Source organism: Triticum aestivum, chromosome 5B (assembly GCF_018294505.1).
Source record: "Triticum aestivum cultivar Chinese Spring chromosome 5B, IWGSC CS RefSeq v2.1, whole genome shotgun sequence".
Classification (NCBI taxonomy): Eukaryota; Viridiplantae; Streptophyta; class Magnoliopsida; order Poales; family Poaceae; genus Triticum; species Triticum aestivum.
In genome coordinates this window covers 613,235,748-613,241,747 of record NC_057807.1, presented here as the reverse complement: position 1 = coordinate 613,241,747, position 6,000 = coordinate 613,235,748, and positions in this window count along the sequence as shown.

Below are 6,000 nucleotides of genomic sequence, written 5' to 3'. Positions count from 1 at the left end.
TTTTCCAGTCAGTCTCCCCTCATACCGCGATTTAGGGAGACCTATCTTCTTAAGGCCAGGAATGAAGTCAACACAAAACCCGATAACATCCTCTGCTTGATGGCCCATGGAGATGCTTCCTTCTGGCCTAGCGCGGTTACGGACATATTTCTTTAGGACTCCCATGAACCTCTCAAAGGGGTACATATTGTGTAGAAATACGGGGCCCAGAATGACAATCTCGTCAACTAGATGAACTAGGACGTGCGTCATGATATTGAAGAAGGATGGTGGGAACACCAGCTCGAAACTGACAAGACATTGCACCACATCACTCCTTAGCCTTGGTATGATTTCTGGATCGATCACCTTCTGAGATATTGCATTGAGGAATGCACATAGCTTCACAATGGCTAATCGGACGTTTTCCGGTAGAAGCCCCCTCAATGCAACCGGAAGCAGTTGCGTCATAATCACGTGGCAGTCATGAGACTTTAGGTTCTGAAACTTTTTCTCTGCCATATTTATTATTCCTTTTATATTCGACGAGAAGCCAGTCGGGACCTTCATACTAAGCAGACATTCAAAGAAGATTTCCTTCTCTTCTTTGGTAAGAGCATAGCTGGCAGGACCTTCATACTGCTTTGGAGGCATGCCGTCTTTTTCGTGCAAACGTTGCAGGTCCTCCCGTGCCTCAGCTGTATCTTTTGTCTTCCCATGTGCCTCACGTCGATCGAAGAGCGGAGCTCTAGGTCTTTCCAGTAGGGTAGGTCCCAAAATATAGATTTGTTCTTCCACATGGGTGCGTGTCCCACTGCGTCACTCGGAACAGCTAGTCCGCCGGGACCCTTTCCAAAGATTACGTGTAAATCATTGACCATAGCAAGTACGTGATCACCGGTACGCATGGCGGGCTTCTTCCGGTGATCTGCCTCGCCTTTGAAATGCTTGCCTTTCTTTCGACATTGATGGTTGGTCGGAAGAAATCGACGATGGCCCAGGTACACATTCTTCCTGCAGCTTGCCAGGTATATACTATCGGTGTCAAGTAAACAGTGCGTGCATGCGTGGTATCCCTTGTTTGTCTGTCCTGAAAGGTTACTGAGAGCGGGCCAATCGTTGATGGTCACGAACAGCAATGCCTTTAGGTTAAATTCCTCCTGTTTGTGCTCATCCCACGTACGTACACCATTTCCATTCCACAGCTCTAAAAGTTCTTCAACTAATGGCCTTAGGTACACATCAATGTTATTGCCGGGTTGCTTAGGGCCTTGGATGAGAACTGGCATCATAATGAACTTCCGCTTCATGCACATCCAAGGAGGAAGGTTATACATACATAGAGTGACGGGCCAGGTGCTGTGATTGCTGCTCTGCTCCCCGAAAGGATTAATGCCATCCGCGCTTAAAGCAAACCATACGTTCCTTGGCTCACTTGCAAACTCATCCCAGTACTTTCTCTCGATTTTTCTCCACTGCGACCCGTCAGCGGGTGCTCTCAACTTCCCGTCTTTCTTATGGTCCTCACTGTGCCATCGCATCAACTTGGCATGCTCTCCGTTTCTGAACATACGTTTCAACCGTGGTATTATAGGAGCATACCACATCACCTTCGCAGGAACCCTCTTCCTGGGGGGCTCGCCGTCAACATCACCAGGGTCATCTCTTCTGATCTTATACCGTAATGCACCGCATACCGGGCATGCGTTCAGATCCTTGTACGCACCGCGGTAGAGGATGCAGTCATTAGGGCATGCATGTATCTTCTGCACCTCCAATCCTAGAGGGCATACGACCTTCTTTGCTGCGTATGTACTGTCGGGCAATTCGTTATCCTTTGGAAGCTTCTTCTTCAATATTTTAAGTAGCTTCTCAAATCCTTTGTCAGGCACAGCATTCTCTGCCTTCCACTGCAGCAATTCCAGTACGGTACCCAGCTTTGTGTTGCCATCTTCGCAATTGGGGTACAACCCTTTTTTGTGGTCCTCTAGCATGCGATCGAACTTCAGCTTCTCCTTTTGACTTTCGCATTGCGTCCTTGCATCGACAATGACCCGGCGGAGATCATCATCATCGGGCACATCGTCTGGTTACTCTTGATCTTCAGCAGCTTCGCCCGTTGCAGCATCATCGTGCACATCGTCTGATTCCTCTTGATCTTCAGGAGCATCACCGTATTCAGGGGGCACATAGTTGTCATCGTACTCTTCTTCTTCGCCATCTTCCATCATAACCCCTATTTCTCCGTGCCTCGGCCAAACATTATAGTGTGGCATGAAACCCTTGTAAAGCAGGTGGGTGTGGAGGATTTTCCGGTCAGAGTAAGACTTCGTATTCCCACATACAGGGCATGGACAACACATAAAACCATTCTGCTTGTTTGCCTCAGCCACTTCGAGAAAATCATGCACGCCCTTAATGTACTCGGAGGTGTGTCTTGAACCGTACATCCATTGCCGGTTCATCTGCGTGCATTATATAATTAAGTGACCAAATTAATAGAAGTTCATCATCACATTAAAACCAAAGTACATACATAGTTCTCATCTAACAACATAAAGCTCTGCAGAACATCTAAATTAATTAAACCATACACTGTAACTATGTAAAACATTCAATGCGAAAACAAATGTGATCATAATCGCAACCAATGTAACAACTGATCCAACGGCATAATGATACCAAGCCTCGGTATGAATGGCATATTTTCTAATCTTTCTAATCTTCAAGCGCATTGCATCCATCTTGATCTTGTGATCATCGACGACATCCGCAACATGCAACTCCAATATCATCTTCTCCTCCTCAATTTTTCTAATTTTTTCCTTCAACAAATTGTTTTCTTCTTCAACTAAATTTAACCTCTCGACAATAGGGTCGGTTGGAATTTCCGGTTCAACAACCTCCTAGATAAATAAAATCTATGTCACGTTGGTCGGCATAATTGTCATAAACAATAAATGAACCAATAGTTATGAAAAGATAATATATACCACATCTGAATCATAGACAGGACGAGGGCCGATGGGGGCGGATACAAAAACCATCGCACTATATAAGATGCAATAATAAAAGTAAGAAAACTATACAAGTATCTATATAAACATACAAGTAAGAGTTTTTTTTTCCTTTCAGAAAGAAGATAAGAACAAGAGGCTCACCACGGTGGTGCCGGCGACGCGGGCGATCGACGGCGGTGAAGACGGGGACGGGACGTGACGGACCGCTAAACCTAGACAAATATTGAAAGCTTAAGTAGTGTGGCTCGGGCATTCCATCGAACACCTCGTGTGCATAGGAGGTCAGCTAGAGCAACACAAAGCTCTCTCCTCGCCGGCCACGAAAAACAGAGCAGTGAGAGTGCTCTGCTCGCGGGGTATATATAGGCAATTAATTGGTCCCGGTTCGTGGCATGAACCGGGACTAAAGGGAAGCCTTTGGTCCCGGTTCATTCCCCCAACCGGAACCAATGGTGGTGGGCCAGGAGCAAGGCACATTGGTCCCGGTTCGTCCCGCCAACCGGTACCAAAAGGTCCAGACCAACCGGGACCAATGGCCCACGTGGCCCGGCCGGCCCCCGGAGCTCAAGAACCGGGTCCAATGCCCCCATTGGTCCCGGTTCTGGATTGAACCGGGACTAATGGGCTGGACTGGCCTGGACCATTGCCCCCTTTTCTACTAGTGCTCCAATCACCTCCTTGAGCCCCAGCGCCTTCCACACGGCTGGTGACGCTTCTACATCATTGTATGGGTACGGTGGCTCGAAGTTGTGCCAGGCGTCGAAACCGTACACCGAGTCACACTCGTCCACGACCTTGGCCAGCACGGCACGCCTGTTCCCGTTGATGCGGATCATCTTGTTGCACCTGCGCTTGCCGTCCAGGCGCAGCCACCCCGTGGACAGCGCCACCACCAGCTTGGTATCCTTGTGGAAGCAGTTGTCGCAGAACGATTTGCCGCCGCCGTCTCCACCTCGTGCGAAGCTGTTCAGTGTTAGGATTGCTGGCGTGTCGGCCGACACCGGGGGCGAGCACCTGAATTGCGGGTAGCGGTGACCGTCTTTACATCAGACCGAGCCGTGATCCCTGTTGCAGTCGCCGGATTTGCCATGCAGGAAGCCACTGATGTGGCACCTGCCGCGACTGTGGCTGCTCTCTGTAGTAACGTTCGCTTTATTGCCCACGGACACGGAGACGCCATGGACACGGAGGTGTGACAGGAACAGCAAGAGAGCAAACATAGCTAGTAGCTTCTTCAAGTTAGCCATGTATGTGAGGTACTCACGTTGCTTGCAAATCTGCAATTTGTGCTTGTGCGTTTGGGAGGATATATTGGTTGATCCATGTTCTTTATATAGGGCACAAGCCCCAACGAACAACAACTGCTCATGCAACTGGGTATGCTAATTCAGTCTCGTTTCTTCGGTTTTGTAACCCAGAGATGGTTGATGTTCTGCAACCTTCGGGCTTGTAGCATTTGGGCGTGCAACATATATTTTTAAACAGCCGTCTCTTCTTTATTTTAGTGAGCGAACTTTTGGCATGGAGCTTCTATTAATATTCGAGGTGGAGACATGCGTGAACATCCGAGTGAATGACATTCACAGTGAAACAGTGTAAATAACTAGTTGAGACTATCTGTATCAAGAGTGATGTACGTTTCCTACTTGTATTATATCTATGGGATGGAAGCCGCCAATATTAAGGTCTAGCTTGGTAATATCAAAATAATATAAAGACATATTGAATTGTTACAAATGTAACTCACTTGTGATTAATCTTGTACCTAATTTTTCTTGTAATTTTCTATTTTGTGTTACTGAAAGCGCTTTGTAATTCCAGCAGCTACCTTCCACACCCTTTTCGATACCAGGTGTTTCTTTGGGAAGCACAAGAAGAATCGGTTTTTGTAAAACTCAGAAATCTCGGTGTTTTACCGTCCAAAGAATTCAAATGAATTTTGAATTCTAATATATTGGCTATAAATATAAGTATGTAACATGTAAATCATCAAATGTGATAGAGAATGCCCCAGTGGCAAATACCCTTTAGTTCCATGGTGTATACACACCTCATATAGAAAAAATAGTAATACTAAAAACTCACAAAAGTTTGGAAGTTTTTTTTACAATAAACTTGACTCACTTTTGCACTAATTCAGTCTCTTTCTTTGATTTTGTAACCAATGGATGGTTGGTGTTCTGCAACCTTCGGGCTTGTAACATCTGGTTGTGCAACAAATATTTTTAAGCAGCCGCCTTCTTTGTTCCAGTGAATGGAATTTTGGCAATGAGCATCCATTAATAGTCATTTGTGGACATCCGAGTGAATTTCGTAGTGCAACTAACTAACTAGTTTAGACTATCCGTATGAGTGACATACGTTTCCTAATATCATATATTATATATGGGACAGAATCCGCCAAGATTAAGGTGTAGCTCGCCAACATCAAAGTAATACACCATCTGATTAAATTATTACAAATGTAACTCACTAGAATTTACCTTTGTATCTAATTTCCTTGCAATTTGTTGTTTCGTGGTACTCAAAGCGCTTCGTAATTTCACTTGTTCCCTCCACATCGTTTAGGGTTCTTTTTTTTCTCAGTACCGGTGCTTCTTTCCAAGAGGCGCAAAAAGAACCGGTTCTTGGAACATCTCAGAAATCATCGAGTTTTACCACCCAAAGAATTCAAAGTTTTTGTCTATAAATAGTGAAATATATGTCTATGACCTGCATAACATCACATATGGTAGTGTGTGCGTGTATGCGTGTGTGTTTGTGTGTGTGTGTGTGTGTGTGTGTGTGCTCAGTCGTATATGCAAGGTGTTGTTGAACTACAAATTGATTTATTTGCCAATTTCATTTCATATTGCACCCAAACTGGGCAAATACATAAATCTGGAAAAATATTAAATACACGTAAATAATACATATAGCACCGAAACAAGGTAAATACATAAATAAAGGAAAATATCCTATACATATGAATGGTAAATATAGCACCGAAACAGGACAAATA